Source organism: Mustela lutreola, chromosome 9 (assembly GCF_030435805.1).
Source record: "Mustela lutreola isolate mMusLut2 chromosome 9, mMusLut2.pri, whole genome shotgun sequence".
In the NCBI taxonomy this organism is placed as follows: domain Eukaryota; kingdom Metazoa; phylum Chordata; class Mammalia; order Carnivora; family Mustelidae; genus Mustela; species Mustela lutreola.
In genome coordinates, this window is record NC_081298.1 from 7811716 (window position 1) to 7837458 (window position 25743).

Genomic DNA, 25743 nt, shown 5'->3' on the forward strand with positions numbered 1-25743 from the left:
AAATGTTATTTCATGAGGCATATGAATCAGGCAACAATTATGAAAATGGCATAAGAGTAGCTGGAAATTAGGAATTTCTGGAAGTTGATAAGCCTATGATGAAGAGATGAGTAGACTTTTCATTTTACGGTTGAGGAAGCTGAGGCCTGGGGATTACTGATGCTCAAGGTCCACGGAACTAGTGTGTGATAGGACAAGGATTTCAACCCAAGAAATCTGACTGTGGAGGTCAGACACTCAGATGGCCCATGGCTTCCCCACTTTCTGGTAATTACATCTTTGTGACATAAGGGCAAGTCCTGTAACTTGCTTCTAACTAATGGGATGTGTCAATGGTGATAAGATGTCACTCCCCTGATTGTGTTACAGAAGACAATAACAAAATCTATCATCCCAGGAGACTCTCTCCTTTGTTGGCTTTCAAGAGTAAGCAGGTATGTTGGGGGGCCCACATGACCAGGAACTGAGGGCAACCTTCTATGAAAAAGAAACATCCAAAAGGAACATTAATAAGTCCTAAATTAATCATCAGAACCAGCATCATGCATTAATTCATCCAACAAATATCTGTTAAACCCTTATCTACTAAATTGCATACTCGTTAAGGATAGTGGCTTTCTGGGGGCACCTGGGTGGGTCAGTGAGTTAAAGGATAGTGGCTTTCTGTTCTCATAATACAAGAGCTATTCCTATTCCCACCTTGAAATTCTGTTTCTACGGTGTAGTTCACATAGGGACAAGCTCAACCCACCTTTCAAACTTGACTTTATTAGTTCTGTGTAAATAGTGGCATTGCAGGAAATGGTCGGAGATCATAGCTCTCAAATAATTTCCAGGTAGGAAAGCCCCACATAGGAGTTAGCAACCTCTCCATTGGAAATAAATAAATCAAAGCAAGGAAGAAAACACAAGAAAGTGAGAGGAGAAGCACTGATGTTTGTGAGACGTCCCCGAAGTACATTCTAGTTTCCGTTAAATCATAGAAGCAGATTGTTAATTCAAACAAGCCACGAACATCATAAGGCCACAAAGATTACCCCATGGCTGCCTTGTGGGGTTAGGGTGTTGGCTAAATCAAACTATAGAAACAGCAGAAAAAGAAATATGTTGCCATTGTTTTGTAATGAGATTTCTGAGACTAGTTTCATTTTTTCACTCTAGAGTTTCCGGAGCAAGGTGCTTAGTCAGACTTTGGGTGACCATTAAATAAACTTGCCAAATCTTTCCAAAGTTCGTGAGCAAGTGACCTGGAAAAAAAGTCAAATTAAGGCTTTAAAAGTGGACAAGAGCCGGAAGAACTTAAAATGGTTAACTCATCAACTTGCCCAGAATGAACTTGGGATGAGCTTGTCTTGCATGTTCCTTGTAGGGACCAGAAAAAAAAAGTCAGAAAACAACTTCATGTCAGGGAAGGACGATTCCATTGTATAGGTCAATATCAATATCAAACTTCTTAGGTAATGAATGACTATGGTAGTTATTCATGTTCAAGCCAATCTGATGAAATCACATTTTATCCCACAATTTCTAAGTGACTGACCAGGAGATCTCGGAAGTTCACTACGTTACGCTACCCTTCTAAAATGAGCTGCCTAACCTGCTTTCTTCTGCCTTTCTTTCAGAAAATCTTTGTATTATCAGTACCTTAAAAGTTTCTTGTAAAACTCACCTATAAAACTATACAGGTGTGAACAGAACTGGCTACATAATTCGCAGGGTCCAATATACAATGAAAATGAGGATCTCCTTGTTTAAAAAAAAAGACAACCACAACAATTAAGAATTTCAAGATAGTGCCTCACAGAGGATTAAACCAAACACAGGGCCATTGTAGACCATTTCGCTTGCCCCATGCACCTGCCTAGCTAAGGTCCCACCCATGCTGGGCCAGTCCTGATATGGGCACAGAGATGTTTGGCCGCGTTTGGCCATGACTTTAATTCTTGTCATTGGAATGGTTACTGCTTTATTCAGATTTTCTTTTTGGGGTGGGGGTCAGTTAAAGGAATTCAGACCCCGGTTCTGGTGAGTGACCTAAGCTTCACAGGAAAAGGAAGCTGGGAAATCACCAAATGACTCCCATCAGTCTGCCTTGTAAATTACGTGATTCTAATTACATCTTGGAGACTGCTACCACTGTTGTCTATGTAGAGAAGCTAATAACAGTAACATCTTTTATTAAAGTGTTTCTTATATGCCAAGAAGGTACTCTACACTCTGCGTACGTTATTTCATGTTAAACATACTGTCACTGACCTTAGGATACAAATGAATACTATGCTTGATCTTAGCTAAAAGGCTGAGAAGCAATAGGTTACAAATAATAAACAGGTTTGGGTAAATGAAGAAATTGGTCTGCAGTCATCTGCTTAGAGAGGGAGAGCCTAGATGTGGATCTCAGATTTGACTGGAAAGGCCAAAGTCTTAAGAACTATATTTTACCACTTCATTTTATATGATTTTTTTTTAAACAGAATTATCCTGACCAACCAGAGGGGATCTGGGTTTCTCCACCTCATCATTGGTGACATTTACAGCTCAACAGCTTGGTGGTGGGGGTGCTGCCCTGTGCATTATGGGATACTTAGAAGCATCCCTGGTCCATACCTACTGGATGCCAATAATACCTTCTCTCAGTTGTGACAAAAAGCTGTAACTAGACATTGTCAAATGTCCCCCAGCGGTAGGGGGTAGTGAAATCACCCTGGCTGAGAACTACTATTCTAGATCTCCCTCTCACTAAATTAAAAAAAAAAAAAAAAAAAAGATTTTATTTATTGAGAGAGAGAGAGAGAACAGGGGGAGAAGGAGAGGGAGAAAGAATCTCAAGCAGGCTCCCTGCTGAGCAAGGAGGTTGATGCCAGGCTCAATCTCACAACCCTGAGATCGTGACCTGAGCTGAAATCAAGAGTGGGATGGTCAACTGACTGAGCCACCCCAGCGCCCGTCTCACTAGAATTTTTCTCAAGAGACTATTTTAGTGCAAAATTTCAAGAGTTAGATGCAAATTCTATTCATCAGAATGAGAATTTTAAAAGGAGCATACATTCATTGCACAAACATTTACTGTTTCCCTAGGGACCTGTACACACAACTTTAAAAATACCTACATTGGCAGCGTGAACTTTCCAAGATATGTAGGAATGAGGTATTAATTGTTGGAGATTACAATCTGTACTATGGATTAGCCATGGAACAAAAAATTGGCTTCTCGGGCCAGATTAGGCTGACCAATATATGACCCACAGGACCAACTCAGTTAATTGTAACAAGAGGCACAGTTGACAGAATGCATTCCATTTACCTAATGCAGAAGGAATCTCACTTGCCTTTGAAGAAAGTTTAGGGAATGTATACTTTTCCATGCCTGTGTTGAAATTGCTTCGGGAATTTATTCCTTACTAACATATTTATCTTGCAATACAAACAGCTCCATGGATCTTGTATCAGCCCTCAGAAAGTCAACTGAGAAAAATGACTTGTCATCATGATACTGTTGCCCAAACCATGTTGTTGGTAATTCAGTTTTAGGCAGTGGCTTTGGGAAACACAGTTGTCTCAACAAGTTAATGCATTTTTAACAATTATGGAATAATTAGGTTGCTAATTAACTGGGTACAAATGTTTCATGGGGAAAAAATGGGGCTCCCCTCTCCCCACGCCTATCACGAATGCTACTTATTTGAATATACAGATGGTAATCCCTCAAGATTCTAGCAATTTCTGGCAACTTGTAAAAACCTAAGCCATCAAACAAAATAATAGGAGCTATGTCTTCAGTCTGGCTGTTGACTTCATCTTTGAACACTATGGAAGTTGGGGTGCAGGTGGTTTGTTCTTATCTGCTTTGCCAGAAACTTGCCTAGTATCTGGTATACAGTAAGTGCTCAAAACCTTAGTCGAAAAAAATGAATGCTCTTTAAAATTCCATTAGCTTCAATCCCTAGAAGACTCACCAAAAAATGTAGTTCGGGAATGAATATGAAACCTAGTTTCTTATCCCCTGCCATGTTCCAAATAATCTTTTAACACCTTTTGATATAAATACCTGAATCATCAGCTCATTCTTTGACCTTGAGAGTTGATTAGATTTTTGCATCGGGGTTGAACTTAGATGCTCCTGCAGCACTTACCCAATGCTTGAGTCACAGGACAGCTGAGGATGAATGGAGACGCTACCAAATTCAACCATGTGGAGGGGGAGTTTTTAGTACACGTCTGAGCTTCTGGCATCCTGAATATGCATTTCCAGGGCTCAGCAGGAACACCAAACTTACTATCCTTCCAATCTAAACTGAGAACATGCTTGGCTTCCCAGATGTATTACCAAACTTTATGAAAGCCTTCAAAAAGTAACTGCATTCTGGAGTAATCAAAAAGGGAATATGAGCTAGGGCAGTGGTAGAGAACATACATGGAGAATGTGTGTGTCAGCCATTTGTTATAAGTGTTGTCTCACTTCTATCTTCCTATCAATGATGAGTTTGAGGTAGGATTATCTCCACAAATGAGAGGACAGAAGCTTGGAGAGGTTAAGAGATGTGCCAGGGGGCCACACAGCTAATAAGTGGCAGACTTGATTTCTGAACCTAGTATTCTTTTGACCCCAGAGCATAAGTTCCCAACCACCATGATTTATGTCCCCAAATGAGTATCTGAGAAGAAAAATCAAGATGGTAGCTACCACATAAGTTCAATTTTGTATTTAAAAGGGATGGGTAGCCTTCCACATTGTGCTCTCTTGGGTCACTCTCCATGAGGACATCAGCCATCATGTCATGAGGACACTCAAGCAATCCCATGCAGATGCCCATGTGACAAGAAATGAAGTCCTCTTGCCAACATCCAGGACTAACTTACCAGGCATACGAGTGGGTCAACTTGGAAGTAGATCCCACCGCCCCAGTCAAGCCCTCAGATAACTACAGTGCCAGCTGACATCTTGCAATCTCATGAGAGATTCTCAGATGGAACAGCCCAAATGAACCACTCTAGATCCTTGATTTACAAACACTGTGGGATTTAAAAAAAAAAAAAAACCCTCTCTTTTTACTCTACTAAGTTGTGTGTGTTTGGGTGTGAAATTTGTTACATGGCATTAGATAACTAAAAAAAAGTGGGAGAATATTTTCAAGGGAGTGATCTTAACAATGAACCATGGAACATAGCATGGATAAGGAAGGAAATGAAGAAATGCAGGGCGTGCAAGAAAGTGGATGGCTGTACTTGCAGTAAAATCCCAGCTCCTCGGAACAATCAAGATGACCCTTGAGGTACTCCGATGTACTCTCTCACCCCTCACCCTCCAGCTCACTAGGAGAGCCACACACTGACCTGCTGGTGCTCTTGTTATCATTCCTTCAGTGAAGCAACCTCATTCCTGCCTGACAGCTTTTTGCGATGACAATTCCTTTACCCAGGACACTCTTCCCCCAGATCATTATCCGGCTGCCTCCTTCTCAATCTTTGTCTCCACATAAAAATCACTTATTCAGAGAGAACCACTTCCTCTAACGCTGCCATCCCACTACTTGTCCTGAGCTGCCCTCTACCATCACCTCATTTTAGTTCCTTCAGATTTCTTGGCCCTTAAAATTCATCTTTGTTTGCTTGCTTGTTTACTTATTTATTTCTTCAGCAAGAATATAAGAAAAGAGGGACTTTGTCTCATTCACTGCTGTGTTCCCACCATCTTGAATAGTATGTTGGCCATAGTGGGATCATCATAAACAGTCTACAGAATGGTTGGATGGATAAAACGAAGCCAAGAGAGAGAATAGGTTGAATGCTGGCTCGGACACACAGTACAAAGTACAGACGACCGGGAAGTGCAATTATACAATAACTGAGAATGCTGAGAGGAGCCGGGCAGAAGCTGGACAAAGACCACCTTTGGCCTTGGATGATTCTCTACCACTCTTCATGACTCAACCCCGGGAAGGAAGCCAAGCACAATGAAATCAGATCCTGGCTTCTGAGTGGAAATGGCACATTAGCCACATTAGCAAGGGTGCAGCCCCATCAGGGAAGAGAAAGGAAGGAATCTTACATGGGTGGTTGACCCTCCATCCCTACGCTGTAGCTCATCTTATCTTGGGAAGATTCTGAAACCCGCAAGGCCACCGTGACTTCTTTGGTCCTCTGAACATGGCCACACAGTGACGTTACTGTTATCCAGAAAGCCATTCCCCTAGTTTCTTAGAACACATCGCAGTTTCAAAGAAAATTCCACCAAAACATGAGTGATCTTGTATTCATTTACTGCCACACACTGTTTGACGTTCCACCCTAATTGGACACCGTGAACCTGACATTAACACATTATTGGCAACTAGAGCCCCGGTAGCCTCACCCCAATTATGAAATTATAAGCCGTTGACACATCATATGTGGGCATTTTTAATCATTAAAGACAAACCTGGGAATAGTTGAGATTTTAATGCCCAACTGCAGTGTTGCTCAATGTCTCCAGTTGGGCAACTCAAGACTTCAAAGGGCGTGAAATCCAATTCCTTGTCTTCATGAATCACCACCCCCTCAGAGTAGACCTCAGCACATTGTAGGACCGTTAAACACAGGCTTCATATCCAAACCCGGAAAATAAATTCCTGTTTTGAAAGAAAAACAGTTCTCTCTTTTTCTGATGAGAGTCATGAGTTTATGTTTGGAAAACTGTTACCAGAACAATAATGAAATCATACTCCTATTTGGGAACTGGGATGATTAATAACCCATAATTCTGAATAGGAGGCTGATTTGTGTGGCACCTTTATCAGCCCACATTGTGTGGAGCAACCGAAGTGGCTTCATTTCATTGAAGCCTGAAACACAGTTTTGGCATGTGTCCCAAGAGTCACTTGAGGGACAGAGCCAATGCTCAGCATAGAAACGGAAAACAGCAAACACAAAAATGTTGTGTAAGGCAATGAGGAAATAGCAACGATCTTCTTCTGGGAAAAGATATACAATATTTATGATTTTTTCCCCTTCCTTTCTTTTGGGGATTTTCTATTCTCTTGCTACAGGATGTAAGCAGTCCTTATGTATCTGAAAGAACTCTACTGAAAGTCATGGTTCCTTCTGATAATCAAGACCAATGCTCATACCTTGAAGGAGAATTCCTGAGCAATTTCTTCAGCTTCAGAATTGGAACTGTCCTACTGAATCCTCCAGATTCACTGGAGAAAGGAGTTTACAAAAGAGATTTTGGTGGTTTTCAATGGAAGTTTATGACCTTCCTTAGGCTGAAAAAGTCTCCAAGAATAGGAGAGATGCTGAGCAGAAGAAAGAGCAGGAGAGAAGATGATGAATAAAAAAACATGAAGAAAATGAAACGTAGGAGATGGTAAGCAGGCAGGAGACTCACTGCGTAGAAGCAAAACAGTCAAAGAAGTTCATGTGCTGATTGGCCTGAGTCCTTTGTTGGTGAGAAGCCGTGTAGCTCTGGCTGGGGCAAAGGCTTCTGAGACAGGATGCCGGAGGTGGAGGAGTTTCTCTGGGGTCACATCCCCCTTATCCATGTGTCTGTCTCCCCACCCGGATCCATCTTTGCCCTCCTCTATTCCTGAGAGTCTGACCTCCATCGTAGGTACCACTTGGACTCCAGATCCTTTGCCATGGCTGCATTTAGGTTTAGCCGCTGGGAGAAAGCCAAGAGCAGTATATCAGAGAATGGGAAGTGAGAGAGGCCAGACTATGACTTCTATCACTGCTCTGACCTCATATCAGGCACTGGCTTCTTCCCACTAGATGACAGCTCCTTCCAGATGGTCTCTCCCCTCCCTGATTCAACTCTTGCTGGGCACCTGCAAGAAATAGTTCTTCCACTTGCCCTTTAGGCTATAACCCTATACCTCAGCCCTGGTAGGGTTTCAAAACAGTATCTCAACTGAATGAAAGAAATGAAAAAAACATGTTTGTTTCCAATAACCAACGGGGAGTCCATTCCATCAGCTACTCTTAATGTGAACACGTTCCCCACTGGAAAAAAAACAAGCAAAAAAGAGAATTAATGCCCTTTTCCCACAGTGGCTAGTAAATGACCTCATCAGTATAGACTAGGGCCATGGTAGCAAGCTAATTCTTTTGTTTTTAAAGTAGAGATAAAGTATTCTTCCAGACAAAAGAACTTTAGTCCCTAATACCATTACTAGACATGACCTCTAAGAAAAAGGAAATGATTTGTGATGAGGGAAAAAAAACACAGTGAAGGAGTGGACTAGAACCCCAACTTCAAAGGGGTCAACTAGATGCACAATTCTGTGAAACACATATGGAATCCTAGGGCCCGCCTCTGAGCCACATTTACAGCCCCACATGCTAACCCATTGCTCAAGCCAAGAAAAGAAGCAATCTAGAAAAAGAAACCAAAAAGACTTGAAGTCCCTTGCTGAGAATTTTGTTGCCAATTTTGTTTACCTAATCCAAGGGTCTTCAGGGTTCCCTGTGAGATACTTCCTCCCTCACAGCATGGCCCATGGCTAGTTACAAACCCCCTGAGTGCAATTATGGCCCAAGAAGAATCACTATCCCCACCAGGGATGTGATAAAATTATTGGGTGAACTCATCAGGAATTCTGCATACAGGAAAAAAGAAAAGACAAAATAAGGAAAACACTGTCTTCTTGGGGATGGGGCCAAAATCCTTTCTTAGGGACACTTTATCTCAAAATAGATGCATTACCTGCTTTCCCGTCAGCCTCAACTAATACTGGATTTGAATGCCGAGGTTACAGCATCCAGATTGAGGAACAGTTTATGACCCCATGCTTGTAAGTCTGAGGAAGATCAATAAAAATAACCCAGTAAAAAAATGGCCAGTGGGCCAAAAATAAGTGGTAGAGAGAAAGCCAGAGAATTGTGAAGGGAAATGGAGTAACTACTTTGTTAAGACCAAACACTCCTCTCTGGGTTGAAGACTTCTCTGTGTCCCACAGAATAAGCATTCCAAAATTCTGATTTGACAGCAATAATATTTCTCTTGAAGAAAGGACTATGCTGCTGCACACAGGAATCTTCGAGGCTGACTTGCCAAAGCCAGTCATGAACTGCAGTATACTGAGGCCATGGGGGTAAGGTCATGGTGTCTTTTTTAAACACAGATTGGGATCATGACGTAATATTATGCGAATGCCCCAGAACACCCCCAGTAAGGAATGCATTGCATCTAACACCAGCTCCTCCAAGGAAATCCATATAAGTTCATCATGTCCGGGGCCCAGATCGTCAAGATTCCTTTGCCTCTTTCTTTCTCTCTCTCTCCTTCAGCACACCTGGACCAAGTCTGTAATATTCGTGTGGGGAGAGGAATTCATTCTTGACCCAAAGATGATCTCGGTCCACAGGATGAGAACTATGAGATGAACATCTCTGCAATGCTTCATTCCCCTTAGCTACCAGCTTTGTAAACAACCACGGATGATGTAGCCCTTTCCCAAAAGCACTCCAGAGCACTCACCTCCATGACCTTCTGCTAAATTCCTTTCAGCTGGGCACCATTTTGAAGCCTTTTCCCTTTCTTTTCTCCCTTGACTATTCTTTGACTTTCTGGAAGATGTCAGCAATAATTAAAACCCATGCATCTGGTTTTGGTGGCCTATGACCTAGAAGATGCTGGTTGGAACGCCTGCTGCTCTCTCTACCCCCTTCTCCAAATCCCATGCTGCTGAAGACGTGACCAAGATACATTCTTCACGTGCTAAAATAAAATGCGAACCTGTTTCCACAAACTGAAGATGTGCGAGCCACAAATGGTTTAAAGCTGAGTTCGACACAGCAGCAAATGTGCAAAATCTGCAATCACAAGTATTCTCTTGTTCCCTGATGCAACTTACCAGACTGATTATTTACGAAGAAGATAATAACCAAAATCACCCATAATACACTTTGACACTAAGAGTGCAGAGCATAACCCATCAAAACATAATTAAAAGCATGAAGTCAGCAAGACTCTAGGGAGCATTCTATTTCTAAAAATTGGCACCTGAAAAAAAAAGGATGTAAAACCTGTCCAAAGGAGCTTTTTTTCATGATGTCCATTTTACAGATGAGGAAACCAAGACACAGGCAGGAGTAACTGCCCCAAATTAAGCAACAGAGCTGGGCTCAAACGCTGGCAGGTCGTTAAGACAAACCCTGGCCACGCACACACACATAATGACTACACTATGATGCCTTAGCCCAGGAAAAGGGTAAATAAGAAAATTTATTTAGCGGGACACCTGGGTGGCTCAGTGGGTTAGGCCGCTGCCTTCGGCTCGGGTCATGATCCCGGGGTCCTGGGATCGAATCCCACATCGGGCTCCTTGCTTGGCGGGGATCCTGCTTCTCTCACTGCCTCTGCCTGCCTCTCTGCCTGCTTGTGTGTACTCGCTTGCGCGCACTCTCTCTCTCTCTCTCTCTGGCAAATAAATTAAAAAAAAAAAACTCTAAAAAAAAAAAAAAGAAAGAAATAAAAGAAAATTTATTTAGAACTTACTAAATGCCTGGCAATGGGTATCACACAGGAAGCAAAAAGCACAGGTGCTGCTGTCAGGAAGCTCCCAGTCTGGCTGGGGATGGAGCCGAAATGGGGAAGAGAAGGACATTCCATCCGACATCACCTAACTGGGGGTGGCGCACGGAGCTTCGAGGGTGGTTCCAATCCCAGGCGGGGGTCTTTGATCATTGAGAATTGCTCCTACAGAGATCCTCTGATATGTTGCCTTCCTTTGAGGATGACATGTCTAAGAGCATGTGACTTGCTCAAATGCAAATTATTTAAAACACAGATTCCTCTCCGTTCAAAATGTCTTTCATGAGGGACCTCCTTTCTGTGTCTCCTGGCCCTTTGGGAGCGGGAAGTTATTTGGTTTTCCCTCCCTTCATGAGTCAAAGACCCATGGTGTCCAATCAGCCGGCCCCAGGATGGCACCACTTTTATTGGTCAAGTCTATAAACTGAAAACCTTGGACATTGTCTAGCCCTAGAGGAGCTTCAGGAACAAGTTTATTTAACGGTGAGACCATAAACCTATATTCCCCTAAAGGTCATTCATCTCAGCTACGTTAGAAACTGAAGGAGGGTCTGGTTTCCACAGGGTCTAGGATAGGACTTGAGAAAGAAAAAAAACTGTGTGAAGAAGAAACATCAAAATCTCATGCAATTGATATTTAGCTAAATACGTACAAAACATCAAGCTGTGTCGATAATCAACTATTTCTCTGACTCGTGTCTGAGTGTACATATGTGCCCATCTATGCATATATCAACACGGGACTTAGTGTGGGATACGGGTAAGGTTAAATCTGTCATTGGGTGTGGGAGAACACTCCAGATTTATGAGAAAAAGGAATCTGTGAAAAATCAGGGGGTCAAAGCCCAAACTGCATTTTGGGTTAGGCTTCTGAAGAGCAACCCAAACAATTATTTTCTGTTTGCTGCTGGTCCGATTTTGAAAATATCTCTTTTAATTAATTGTGTGAAACCAGTGGCCCATGTTTGTGGCAAGGGTTCCCTTGAATTCATGCCACAGGTGTTCATGATGCGTCTACACTGCTGAACGACTGTCCCGCTCCTCTTCAAGACTTAACCTAATCTGTACCTTCAAAGCCCTCTTGGGTTCTGCTCTGGCACCAAGACATGGAGACAGAATCAACAGTGTCTTTTTGCCTGACTCTGGCAAGAGACAACTTGACTTTCCTTCCCGGTGAGGGTGAGGAATGTTGCCCGATGAACCTGTTCACCTCCACTCCCTCCATCTGGTGAGTGATTCAGAGGGAGACCTGCCCTCCTATGTCTCCTCACTGGATTTGGTGAGCCCGATAAACAGGCAGTTTGCCTTTTGATGTGTCTAGACACAGAAATGATTCAGAAAGTCCCTCTCAGGAGCTCCAACAAGGTTGCTGCGGAACTCAGGAGAGGGAAGGCGGCCTTCCTGCCTCTCTGCCTCCCCGAGCAGGCCCCGGCAGGGCCACACACTCTCAGTTACTCCTTCCTCCCTTGAAGGAACCAGAGGATGAATCAGCAGCTTGAAAGAGCCTGTTCTTTTCCTTCCTAAAACACAATGATAAAACCTGCAGGTGCCCATGAAATGTTCCCCCAACAGCCCCCGTTTTCCTATTTATGCTGCCGTGGTTCAAGGAAGACAGGGCTCGCCGGACGTTTGCATAAGCACGCGCGCTTTTCCAGGGGCCTTTCAGGTGTTTTCTGGACACAGGGTCTGAACCCGGGAGTTATGTGGGTGCAGAGATCTGTGAACCCTTGAAAGACCATCAAAACTTGGGGGAGGGTGTGCATGAGCCTTTTTGGGGATGGAGTCCCTCCCTGGGGCCTGGGAAGTCCAGAATCTGTCAGCGCTCTGAACTGGCTGAGCTGGTCGGGCTCCTATTTCTGGAATCTGTGCGCGAGGCGGGCATTGTCCTAAGCATTCATTTAGTCCTCCCAACCAGGTGAGGAGTTGGCACCATTATTTTCATCAAACAAACCCCAAATTAACAAACCAATAACAGCGGCACAACCAGAAGTCGGACGCAGGCACCTGGTTCTAGCATTCCTGCCCCTCACCGCCATCCCAGGCTGCCCACAAAAGTGAAATGAGGCCAGAGGACCCATTTATTCCCATTTTTAGTGGTGCCCAGTCTGTGCAGGAGACTGGGAAGAGAAAGTGGGTCCAACAAAGAAATGCTGGATTAGGGGCACCTGGGTGGCTCAGTGTATTAAAGCCTCTGCCTTCAGCTCAGGTCATGGTCTCAGGGTCCTGGGATCAAGCCCCGCATCGGGCTTTCTGCACAGCGGGGAGCCTGCTTCCACCTCTCTCTCTGCCTGCCTCTGCCTACTTGTGATCTCTCTCTCTCTCTCTCTGTCAAATAAATAAATAAAATATTTTAATAAATAAATAAATAAATAAATAAAATCTTTAAGAAAAAAGAAAAGAAATGCTGGATTATCTGGGTGATTTTTTAATTATTATTATTAAAATACTACACTCTGGGGGCACCTGGGTAGCTGTTGGGTGAGCGTCTGCCTTCAGCTCAGGCCCTGGGATCAGAGTCCCACATCAGGCTCCCTGCTCAGGGGGAGTCTGGCCCCTCCCCCTGCTTGTGCTCTCCCTCTCTCTCCCTCTCAATAAGTAAATAAAATCTTAAGAAATAATAATAATAAAACAAAATAGCACACTATTTAGCAAACCTCCCTGCGCGTTCCAGGCACGCCCTATATAAGACCTCATGAGCCGCGGTCACCTGCAAAACTCATCTGACGCATCCAGAACGATGTCTCTTCCCCGAGGACTTCAGTGTCCCCAGACAGATACTGGATCCCCCCATCATGTCATTTACAGGGACATTTACATGTCGTCATAGTGAGCTGGATGGGCCATTCCCAGGCACAAACACTCTCACGTTTGATGAGACAAACACCACCCAATGTTCTCGACTTTCTTCTCCTGCCTCTCCTGGGATTTGGTCAGCGGCTCAGGGTGGGAATTCTGTGGTGTTTACCCTGCTCTGGGGCCTCGAAAGGTGTGCGTGCTCTGGAATCCGATAGCTCGGTCTGCATCCTTTAGTGGCTGGAGGCAGGGGACATGTGGGACATCGGGGTGGCTGTCAGGAGCACAGCTGTCCTCACATTTATTAATGTTTAGTTCGGGCTTCAGCTCCTGTATGATGAGCGCTGTGTGTTTTATGTCATTTTATCCACACGGCTCTCTGATGGGAGCCTCAATTACTGCTCACCTTTTACAGATGGAACAGGGTGAGACGACTACAACCAGCCTCACGGAGAGTGAAGCTCAGAGCCACGAAATGAGCCCACGCGACGGGTCACGCTGAGTATCTGCTCAATGCCTTGCGTCTTGGAAGTGGTGTGTGTGTGTGTGTGTGTGTGTAGTCTGCGAGGCACATTTTAATAGGGGAAAACTCGGATTTCTATCCCCAATTATTTTATTATAATGTCTTTTTTTTCTGACCTCAAGTGTTTGAAGCATGGTAACGATTCTAGCATTTCTTTGAAAGGTGATGTCTGTTCAGTGATTTCATTGATAAGCATTTTAAAGTAAACACATTTGTTCACTAAATAGGAAAAATTATAACCTGGGGAAACTGCCTTGTCTTAAATGAAGGGAGTCACCGGAAACTGAAGGTCATGGGTTTATAACTCGCCTCGGACTCATTTTCCAGGGTTTCATGGAAATCCAGGAAAAAGATTTATGATTAAGTCAGGTGTTAAGGGGCTGCTTTTCTTATTGTTGTCTTACAGATTCTCATGTGGAATCAAGAAATAGAATCAAGGGGTGCCTGGGTAAGCCAGTCAGTGAAGTGTCTGACATTGGCTCAGGTCATGATGTCAGGGTCCTGGGATCGAGTCACGTGTAGGTTCAGGACTGAGTCTGCTTGTCCCCTCCCTCTGCCTCTGCCCCTCTCCCCGCTCATGCTCTCTCTCTCTTAAATAATAAAATAAAAATAAAATAAAATAAAATAAAACAAAACAGAATAGAGAGTCAGGAGTACACGAAAAGTGGAAGTCACCTGTCGGTCACTGCCTTGTTCCAAGTGCAGAGGTGGGAACCGTTCCAGTGGCCGCCTTCATGCGGGGAAGGAGTAGTATTTGAACATTAAAGATTGACCAGATTGTATTTTTGCCATTCTATTTTGGGGCTCTGCTGATCCAACAACCCTGCCCCTTATGAACCCGGACTCTGAACATCCTCTCTCTAGTTTACTATAAAAAGAAGATTCTTTAATAAAAAACAGAGCTCAGATGGCAGTTTGAAAGGTTCTTCAGTTCTTAGTTTTCCGTGTAGGTCCCGAATTTCTGGCTGAACAAGCACAGCCCCGTGGGAGGTAGGAAGGAAACAAAAGTAAAATATTGTCTTTCTTTGAGGTCCTTACTCAGAATGGAGAGTTAAGGAAATGATCAAAACAAGGCCTCCTGACTTCCTTTGGAGAAAACAAACAAACAAACAAAACACTGACAGAAAGTGAGAGGAGAGGTACGTTATCAGGAAAACAAGTGGGGTGCTGGAAAATTCTCTAATATAGGTCACAAACTGCCAGGTTTTGAGCCAAATGTGGACCTCAGAAATGCTTCGTTTGGCTTCCATGGTGTGCTTTAAACTTTGAACTAGTTGACAACTTTTAAAAGTCAGATTTCCTCCTCAGAATCGGGATTTGCACTTCTCTCCAAAAGTGAGCACCATGTGGTATGGGGCCAACCCCTCGCTTGGCCCAGCGGGTCACAAGAACCCCTGTGGGCAGGCCAGGCACTCTCGGGTGTGCCCCAGGCCCCTCGAGTCCCCAATGCCTCCCCCTGGGTCTGGCTCACTCATTTGAATCTCTTGCCTTTCCCTCATGCATTGGAGTTCCCAGCAAGCACTGTGGGCCATGGGGAAGTCCTCTAGCCACTCCAGCCTCCATTTTATTTACCTCCAGAATGAAAAAAAAAAAAAAAAAAAGAAAGTTTAAAAAGTAAAGTTTTGGGGAAACGGCCTGGGTGGCTCAGTCATTTAGGTGTCCAACTCTTGACTTTTGCTCAGGTCATGCTCTCAGGGTGCTGATACCGAGCCCCCCGTCAGGCCCTGTGCTCAGTGAAGAGTCTGCAGGAGTTTCTCTCTCTCTCCCTCTCCCTCTGCTCTTCCTTAGGTTTTCTCTCTTTCTGACATAAATAATTGATCTTTAGGGAAAAAAAAGGTAAAGTTTTTAGTTCTGTTCAGCGGTAGAATTCTGTAAGAGAAGTGTTCCCCACACTCCTGAAATATCTCACTGAGGAAGGTAGGAAGAGAGACTCGACATCATTCTGCTGGTGGCTTCTGGGTTTGGGACTTTCTCCAGAGAGCATGGATTTGCATGTCCAATTTTTCTTTATTCCTTCATTTCATCCTCTCTTATTCCTCCCCCTAAAGAAAATCAGTCTGTTCTCTGGATCCTGCTTGACCCCTCCCCCAGCCCTGCCTTCTCTTCCTAGTAACGTCTGCGGGCTCCCAGACGGACGATCTCGGCAAGGATGTCAGACCAACTGACTGAAAACTCCGTTTTTGACTGACATGAGCTACTTCCCCCAATGAAGCTCTCGACCTCCACCCTAAAAGCACAGGGACCCTTGGACACAGGCTACTGGGGTGCCTACAAGCCAGGTAGACACCAACTAGATGTGTACTTTCCATTTAAAGTTGATCATAAACTAGTATCACATGTACACACGTGTACACACACAGAGCAGCCTGCGCCCAGCTCTTGCCATGCGTTTCACTAATGCCATTTTGTGTTCTTTTAAAAATGTAATCCATTGCTAATGCACATATCAAGAGACATTTCACATAAAATCCGGGTACCTGGCCACTCTTTAAACAGAAGGTAGTGGGATATGGGCCGTGGCCCCGGATGGCAAGAATGGGCCAGGCTGCTCGGCAGCTTCCCCCAGAGAAGGCTCTGTGCTCTCCGGGCTGCCGGAGGTCCGTGTCACCTACCCGCTTCTGCAGTCCCAGAAAGCAGTGGAATCTGACGTGCTAGCTTTGTTTGGATCCCAGCTGCCTTTGTACTTCAAGGATAGGATGCAAATCTGTGTATTACACACCCGCTCCGTGGAGGCACGATCCACTCACCTAACCCATTTCATGCCCTGCAATAACTGACTTCAGTTAGCAACACAGGCCATTGCTCCAGAACCTTCTTGCCTCTCCCTTACCAGGAGGGCACAGAGAGAAATCACGCCCCTCGTGAGATCGGGGTTCATTTTCCCGCCTATTAACAACCAGCACCCTCGCTGATGTCATCGAAACCTCTGTGAAGAAGCTCCCCGTCTTCTGTTGTGTTGTCCCCTATTAGTAAGAAGCAGGAATTCATTAAGTTCTTGCCTCGGGACTACCAGAGGGTCAGGTTTTGTGTCCCCTACCAGCCCCGAGAAGCACCTCCGCATTCCCATGTTCAGTGCCAAGGGACAGAACCTGAGGCGAACTGAAAGCTCAGCCAGTTGCACCCCCAACACAGAGAGACCTCCCTGGCTTTTAGGGCTTTCCAATGCGTTCTAGAAATAACACCTGAAGCCTCACGGGGCAGGTACTCAACCGGCTACATTCATCATACACTCAGCAAGAGAAACAACGGTCCTGGGCGCTTTGGCTGCTCAGTTCACTTACTCCTCCAGATACGTTCTTTAAAAAATAACTAGAGGTGGTAGAGTAGAGCAGTTAGGGGCTCAGCTCCACCGAGGAAAAGATGAACAAACAGGCTGGTCGCTTTGACCCCTGCTCTCATTCTTCTAATGGCTTCTCAAAGAGGAACAGCCCTAGGAGCTGAAAACAAAGAAGGGGCAGGGGGTGGGAAGTTGGGGGAGCCAGGTGGTGGGTATTAAGGAAGGCACGGATTGCATGGAGCACTGGGTGTGGTGCAAAAACAATGAATACTGTTACACTGAAAAGAAATTTTTAAAAATAATAATAACAACAACAACAACAAAAAACTCTAATTGCATGCAATTAGGCATGCAATGCACCTCGCTCAGACCTTTGCCCTTGGCTAATCATCACGATAAGGGCAGCGACAATAACAACCAGTACTTACTGAGCACCTACTATGTGCCGGGCTGCTAATGGCTCTGCATACATGGTGGTATGCAGCCCTCACACACAGTTCAGTGCTGTGGCTGCTTATTCCCAGGCTTGGCTAATGAGGTCCAGAAACAGAGTGAGAGACATTAGGTAATTTTCCCAAGGTCACACAGTGATGAAGTGTTGGTACCAGAATCCGTATCTAACGTTTGCCGTCCTCCTCACACTGCTATTTACTCTTTAATATTTGTGAAAACTTCACTGAGCGGACACTATCAATAGCTCCATTTTACGGATGAGGAAGTTGAGGCACAGGAACGTTCATGAACTCATCCCTGGTCACCTAAGTCAGACATTCTCTTATTTGCTGCCCTGGGTGCCGGGCACGCTACAGAGTCCTTACTGGGTACATACAGTCCCACTTGACCTTTGCAAACACTATGAGAAAGGGATTATCACCCCACCTTATAAAACAAGATACCGAGCCTCCAAGACACGCTGTAAATTGCTTTTGGCTACTCAGCAATCATACGGGGTCATTGAGATCCAACTCTGGTTCTGGCTGACTGCAGAGCTTGAGATCTCAACTGTCACAAAACCCAGTGACCTCTTCCCTGTGTCCCAATGGCCCAGATCTCATATAGACACTTCTCTTCCTCTTCTGTGTCTCCTTTCCCCATAAAGCCCCCAAATTCAGATCCCGTAGATCCGGCCTGAAATTGGGACTGAACTTTGGTCTCAGGAACTCAACTTAAAGGTCACAGCTCCCAAACAGAGAAGCCAGGGGTCTGCCAATGATTGCCAGCTGAACTTGATCACCTCCACGACTCACCGCGGAGTCATTCCATTCACGTATTGCAAAACTGAATCAGAGACAAGTTCTTCCATTCCTCTTGGACAAACAATTAAAAAACAACTCTCTTACCAAATATCTATAAAACCCGAGAAGAACCACATTCATCCATTTGAAAGCTTTTTTTTTTTTTTTGGTGTATTTAGATAAGCATTGTTGATTCCAGAATAAATAAGAGGTTGACCAGTTATATTTATAAACTGACCTTAAAAAAGTTAATAGTATTTCTCTAAAATTCATTAAAGTTCAAGAAGCTCTAAGGTTGGTAAACACTCAGAATCAGCCTGGATCATTGAGGGTTGGTTTGTAGGAGTAAAGCCACGATGCATGGCCCAGAAAAGGGACTTATTATGGGATGAGACTTTACGCAATTGTGGGAGCTGAGAGATGAGCCTCAAATGTCCTAGTTCTGTTTCTTGTACAAGACCTGAAGTCAGCAGAACTGGTAGGTGGGAAGATGGATAGAAAGTAGGGGACACCAAAGACAATCCAGAACCTCCAAGACACACCAGAACCGTGTCTTTTCCCTTTGCCTCTTATCTCCATGAGGGGAAGGGGCTGGTCAGGGGCCTGGTGGAGACTCGATCCGAGGATAGATCAGTGGCAGCTTGAGAGAGCTGCAGAGATGACAAAAATGGCTACTCCTTCATTTCCCTCTTCTGATTCATAGTGGAATTTCTCCTGCAGGCAGCCCCCTTCTGGAAATCTACAGGAAAGCAAATTCTGCAGGCATGTCCTACCTTAGCTAATCAACATAATGCAAATGTACCAACCATCTGATGAGTTTCTATGCCTGAAAATTAATAATAATAGAAGCAAATGTATTGTTCCTTCCATCCATCCATCCATCCATCCATCCATTTAGCAAACACTGAGCGTCCCTCGTTAAGCACAGGGAGACACAGGCAAGCAAAATGAGCTCACGGTTCTCCTGAAGGCCACTTCTTTCATCTGGATACTGGTCTCCCTGCCTCCTTGGGCGCAGCCCCGCCCACCACCCTTCTTCGGGTTCTCTACAAAATCGTCAAAGTGACACTTTTAAAATATGGATTCCACTGTTCCTGGCTCTCAGCCTCACATTGCACGAAAGATAAAAATCTTAAGTCCTTGCCATGGCCTAGAAGCCCTCCGCAGTCTCAGTCTGGCCATGCCTCAGTTCCCATTTCCTGGGGCTTCTATGCACGCCGTACCCGGGGGGTGGGGGAGGCTCCGGCTTTCCCTCCAGCTCACCCAGCAGGGCCCCACCTCCGTGTCTGTGCACACACCATTCCCTCAGCCTGGACCATCCCCACCAGCGCCTCCTGCCTTTGTCTTCCCCTCATTTCAGTGCCCATCCAATGGCACCTCCTGAACAAGGTCATCCAGGTTCCACACAGAGACCCTTCCAGGACGCCCTGTGCTTTACCAGCTTCCCAGTTCCTCGTGACTCACCATGAATCTGTTCATTTCCTGGGCTTCCCACCGCCAAGGATACTCCCGAAAGGCGAGGGCTCGTTTAAATGGAGTGACTTTGTCCCTGGCTTACTCTCTGTCCCATTGCCTAGTTTTATCTCCTTCACAACACTTGGCACAACTTAAATGGACTTACTCTTCACAGAGATTGCTTGCTGCCTGTCCCTCTCCATTAGAAGGTGGGCTCTGGGGGCACTGGGAGGACAGGAGGGGGTCTTTTAAGTTCTGGGCAACTGGCAGACACTCAGCTCTCTTCTGGAGGATTTAAGAAGGGCCCTCCTGAAGCCAGACACCCTCTCCAGCCACCTGGATGCTCCAGGGAGCAAATCGTGGTAACAAACTCTTTCCAGTAAGTGACATCTGAAAAGTGTCGAAACCCCCACCTCACCAAGAGATCCCAATTCCCATGGCTAATCGAAGCACAAACTGATCGCAGCCTTCCTGGTCAGACGCCCTGATGTGCAGACAACACCACGCGTGGAGGAGGCCGGTCAAGATGCTTCACCTGAATCCAGTCAGGAGGAAGGAATCAGAAAAACAAACCCAAACTGAGAGTCGTTTGGCCCAACAGCTGGCCTGTTCTCTCCAAAAGACAAGAACTATTCTAGCATAAAGGGAATGAAAGGAACATGACGGGACCATATGGGACCCTGGATCTGGGATCAGAAAACTGATTGCTTGAAATAGCATTTGGGGGTGGGGCACAATTAAGAGATTTGCGTGTGGACGAGACTGGTAATAGTGTTGTGCCAGCATTAAACGTTTAGAATTTCAGGGCGCCTGGGTGGCTCGGTGGGTTAAAGCCTCTGCCTTGGACTCAGCTCATGATCTCAGGGTCCTGGCATCAAACCCCGCATCGGGCTCTCTACTTAGTGGGGAGCCTACTTCCCTTCCTCTCTCTCTGCCTGCCTCTTTGCCTACTTGTGATCTCTCTCTCTGTCAAATAAATAAATAAAATCTTTAAAAAAAAATAAATAAAGAGAGGGAGAAAGTAATTGTGACAAAATGCTAACAGTTTGAAGGATCTGGGTGAAAGGTAAAAAATGCACTTACGGTGTTATTCTTTTAGTGTTTCCATCCCTTGAGATTTTCAAAGCGGAAAGTTGAAACACTTTTGAGAGCACCCAATGGATGAATGGATGGAGACCACATGGTCTATACACGAAATGGCGTGCAATCCTGGGCCTACAGAGAACAATCCAGCAGAGCACACTTAGAAATCTGTCAAGGGGACAGATGTCATTTCTCAGCGTTCTGACCTCCATAAAAACAATTTTTTTTTCCTTCGTCCAACCTACCACAAACCAGCCCACAGAGAATTCTCCTGTGTTTCCACCTGGCTTCCTGGGAATACAAGCTCTTCAAGGGAGACAAAAGCCCTCTTGTATCAGATGAGTCATCTCAGTGTCTGTCAGCGCAAGGTTAGACACTCCACGGTTCCCAGCGGGCTGAGCTGGAAGTGCATGCGCTCTTTTACACCAAGTTATTTACGTTACATTTAATGCATGTATTTTAATGTACTGCTTCGCTTGTTCACACACACACACACATGCACACACACACATGCACACACACACACACACGCACAGAGTCGTCCCATTGGACTCGTCCGGGTGACGCTGATCTCATCTGTGAACCCGATGCCTCACCTGCTCTGCTGGTCCACCTCGCCTTTCAGTGGCCAAGTCACACTTTGGCCGGAAGGTCCGACCTTCCTGGCCTCTCTGAACCCTCCCTTCGGAGGTCAGTCGTAACTGCACAAACACGCAGCTCCCTCAGTAGGTCCGATCCACCCTGCTGACAAGCCGCTGAGCCTGCCAGGTGACCCGCAGGGACGCGGCGGACCCGGCCTTTGGTCTCCAGTCTGCGGCCACCGTGGCTGGAGGCAGCAGCTGCCAGCACGGCTCACCCGGCTCACACCCACCCACCGCGAGCTGCTCTAAATAATTAACTCAACCCCGACCCCGCGTGTGCTTACGACTTCTCATCAGAACACTGTGGAAAACAAGTCCTAACCCTTGGTACCAGAAACCCCTAAACCCAAAGCCTTTGTAGAGAAGGCTTGGAGCGGGAAGAAAATGCTGTTCCGAAAAAATGGACATCGAAGCGTAAGGTGCTAAAGACATTGCGACTACAAAACAGACCCGGAGAAGAAGGTCCGGTTGGACTGCCCTGATTTCCTTCCAGCAACTCCAGCCGTATCTCCTCTCTCCCAGAAATAACTGCTACCTTGAATTCCTGAATTTGGCGTTCATCATTTCAAAGCACATTTCATATGGTTGTTACTTAGGAACATATTCATAATAAATAGATGGCATTCTCTGCAGGTCTCATGAGGCATGTGCCTTTCTGTAATTTTCTTCTTATCCAACATTATGGTTTTAAGAGCATACCTTGCTGATACTTCCATTTCCAATTCATTGATTTTTAACTTCACTGTAATATTCCATGGCCCGTCACCTTGTCGCCGGACCTTCTGTGTGTTTCCATATTTTATTATTTCACATTATTGTCGACGTTCCCATCCGTGTCTCCTTGTGCCCGGTGGGAGGAGTCGGGGAGGGGGACCCCTCCAGGCTCCTCTGGGATTTCTGGGTCATGCGGATATACAGCCTTATCTTTATTAGATCTGGCCACATTGACTTTCTAAAGTGGCTGCTGCACGTTGTGGTCCCCGCCGGTTCCCACACTTGTATATTTCCATATGCTTTTGTTCCAAGTTGTTAGCCCCCATAAGACTCTTTACGAACAACTTTAATACACTAGGGAAGAAACTGCATAAACTTACGACTTTAAAGAGCAGAGCTTTTATCCCTTATGCCACGTACACCTTTTATGTTGGCATTTTATATAAAAAGCACTTACCCCTGAGACAGAATTAGGGCATTGTAACACATATGTCAATATAGTAATAATGACGATGATTTAAAAATAAATGCTAACATTTATTGAGTATTGAGCGTGTGTCAGAAACTTTCTGCAATCACCCTGATATTTAGATACTATTATGATTCCAGTGTTGCAAAGGTGCCAACAGATCTTAAAGCAGATGGGCAATTTGCCCAAGGCCACTTGGCTAAGAATTGGTGAGCTCAGAATTTGGACCCGTGCTTTTGGAATTTTGGCTTACTTAGTCTGTCTCCATTTCCTCGCCGGCAGAAAGGGGGAAAGTAAAAGGACCGGCCTCAAAAGGATGGAACTCTTGCTGGGATAGGAACAGACAGACTCATCCTAAGCACACGGTAGACACTTAGCAACTGGTGATGATCACGATTTTTCTGCGTAGCAGTTCTATCATTTAAGAATATGATAAATCAGGACACTATTTTTAAAAAAAAGCTAAAATGAGAGCTATTTGTTGTCATAGCCGTCCTGTTCTGGTTCAGATACCTCTGACAGCTCGACGTCTTGAGACCTCTTCATCTGCGTGCGCGAACTCATGTTGGGGCTGGCTCGCCACCCTCTTCCTCGCTACTCAGAATACCAGTATCACTTCGCCCTTGACTCTAACTCCAGGTTCAGTCCTTTAACATCTGTAGGAGCCAGCGATGCAATTGAAGGGTAACGTATCAAATGATCACGTCGGTCTCCTGAGGTAAAAGAGAAAGAGGCTTTGCCTTATCAATAACCTTAAGTCCTAAGAAGAAACGTTTTGTTGCTGTCCTCTGAAGAACCAGCCATTCGGGACGTCTGGGTGGTTCTGTTGATTGGGCGATTTCAGCTCAGGTCGTGATCTCAGGGTTGTGGGACGGAGCCCGGCCACTTTGCCCTGAGCGTGGAACCTGCCTGAGATTCTCCCTCTCCCCCACTCCATTCACTCTTGCTCTCTTTATCAAAGAAACAAAAAACCCACAAAAAAAAAAAAAAAAAAAAAAAAAAACCAAGCAAACAAACAAAACCCCAGCCATTCGACATGGCCCAAATATTCAAATCTCAGAATTTCAGGTCTAGAAGAGTTTCACAGATGATCAAGTGAAGTGATTCCAAAGTGTCTTTCAAGTTAGTTTGGGAAATAGCATCTACCACACACCGTTTGGAGATCTGCCACATCACAGGCACCTTAAAGCTCTGATAAGTCTCATAGTCATAATTTAGACATCTGCTTAATTTGCTTAGCACCTTATTTCCCTGAATAATTGGATCACGGCCTGTGTAATTATTAAGACCCCTGTGCCCATCCCTGGGAACCAATACCCCAGATTTCATTCCCCTTAGAGGTCCCCGATCTAAAGAAACCGACTTTATGCCATGAGTGCAGCGAGGCCCTGAGGCAAGGGGGCAGGTGTACCAGGTCTCTGATACAAGTTTAGTGCCTTCTCCATCATCCCACACATTCCCCTTTCTGGAAAAGAAGATCTACCTTCTTTTCCTTCTGGAAAAGAAGATCTACCTTCTTTTCCTTCTGGAAAAGAAGATCTACCTCCGCCTAATCCCACTGCTCAGAGAAAACAGGTCACATTTTCTTACAGAACTCAGCATCCGTGACAGGAGACAATTGCTTTGTGCCTCCTCTTCCCCATTCATGATGACACTATAGTCACCTACTAAGTACCTAGAAGCCCTGAACTAAATGACTTAAATCATTTCATTCTCACAACCTCGACATTACTGTCCCCATTCTATAGATGGGTTCATTGAGGTTTCATGAGAAAACAAGTGGAGCTGGCCTCTGCCTCGTTGAAAGCCCGGCTGCTTCTGCGGATGGTGGGAAGCCGACGGAGCCTGCTTATTAGTGATGACAGGAAGGCTGGCTACATACTCTAGGAAAGGCAAAGCACTTTACAGTTGGCTGTTAGCTGCTCTGTCAAGCAAAGAGAACATCATCTAAATTCATATGTGAGCTAAAGGCCCAGAGAGAGTAAGTCAGTTGCATGGTTTCAGAAAAAGAAAAGGGGCCACCTGGTTCCAGCTCGAGATTCTACTTTTCCGGTGTGACAGGGGCTCTCTGAGCTGCGTTCCTGTCATCCTCTCGGCCACGCCTTTGCCTCACGTCACGGAAGCACCTTGAGTTTGGTGTTATAGGTCTAGACCCACATGCTGGGGTGGTCCTGACCCACATCCATGGCCTAGGGGCGTGCCCTTGGGTAACTTCAGGAGCCTCTTTGAGACTCAGTTTCCACATCTGTAAGAGGAGTGCCTCGCGGAACACTTGGCGCGTACTCCTTATTGTGTCTTCCGCAGGCCCCGTAGACGCCCCTGGTCCCCCCGTGTGCGTGTGCGCTGACGAGAGGGAAGCTTCCCCATCTCTGTCAGGAGAGACCAGCTTAGGGCCGGGACGTTCCACCACTTCTGCCCTCGGTGACTACACGGACCTGGGGAAACATTACTGCTCAAAAACTCCCAGGGAATGTGCCACGCTCCAGTGGGAGGACATGTGTTATCGGGAAACCCTAGCTGGACGAGGGGTTCTGCGCCTGCGGAAGGAAAACGGGCCCTCAAGTACCATCCAAAGGAAGACTGGAGGAGAGCTCAGCGGGTGTCAGGGGCTGCTCCTGTTTCTCTGTGAGTCACCTGCCCGGAATTTTGAAAAAATCTGCTCGCTCTCATCTTTTAAGTTTATCCAAGTGACGAAGGTCACGATGTCAGACTAGCCTCGTTTGCCCTCAGTTCGCTCAGCTGGAAGCTTGGCACAAACCCAACCTCGTACATCACTTCTGCGTCCTCGGGAGAGGCCTGCCTCACTTTGAGTTTTTTAATTTCATCAGTTGGCTCCTCCCCAAGGTCTGCCTTGGGGCTTTGTTGTATCTTCCGTGAGAAAGGAATGACATAGAGGAAAAGGGAAATATGTATTGGGGGACATCAGTGGGTTTTGGGGTGAGGCTGTATTATAGCTCTGGGGTGCATATTAGTATCCTAATTTTGCTCAGAGAAGTCAAATAAGATACCTAAGCTCACAGCCAGTGAGCAAGGATTTGAG

General features: G+C 45.5%; 1 long non-coding RNA gene across 2 annotated transcripts in view; it reads right to left on the reverse strand.

The window, feature by feature from the left end:
* Positions 1-21738, reverse strand: part of LOC131807948 (uncharacterized) — a 39605-nt gene extending 17867 nt beyond the window's left edge. Inside the window, exons 1-3 of one of the 2 annotated variants that reach the window (XR_009344623.1) lie at positions 21476-21738; positions 20880-21011; positions 20043-20331 (exon numbers count right to left, since the gene is read on the reverse strand). This is a non-coding gene — a long non-coding RNA (uncharacterized LOC131807948). Of the gene's footprint in view, positions 1-20042; positions 20332-20879; positions 21012-21475 lie in introns of those variants that run through there. The other variant, XR_009344622.1, reaches the window with a different exon arrangement.
* Positions 21739-25743: the final 4005 nt, after the last annotated feature.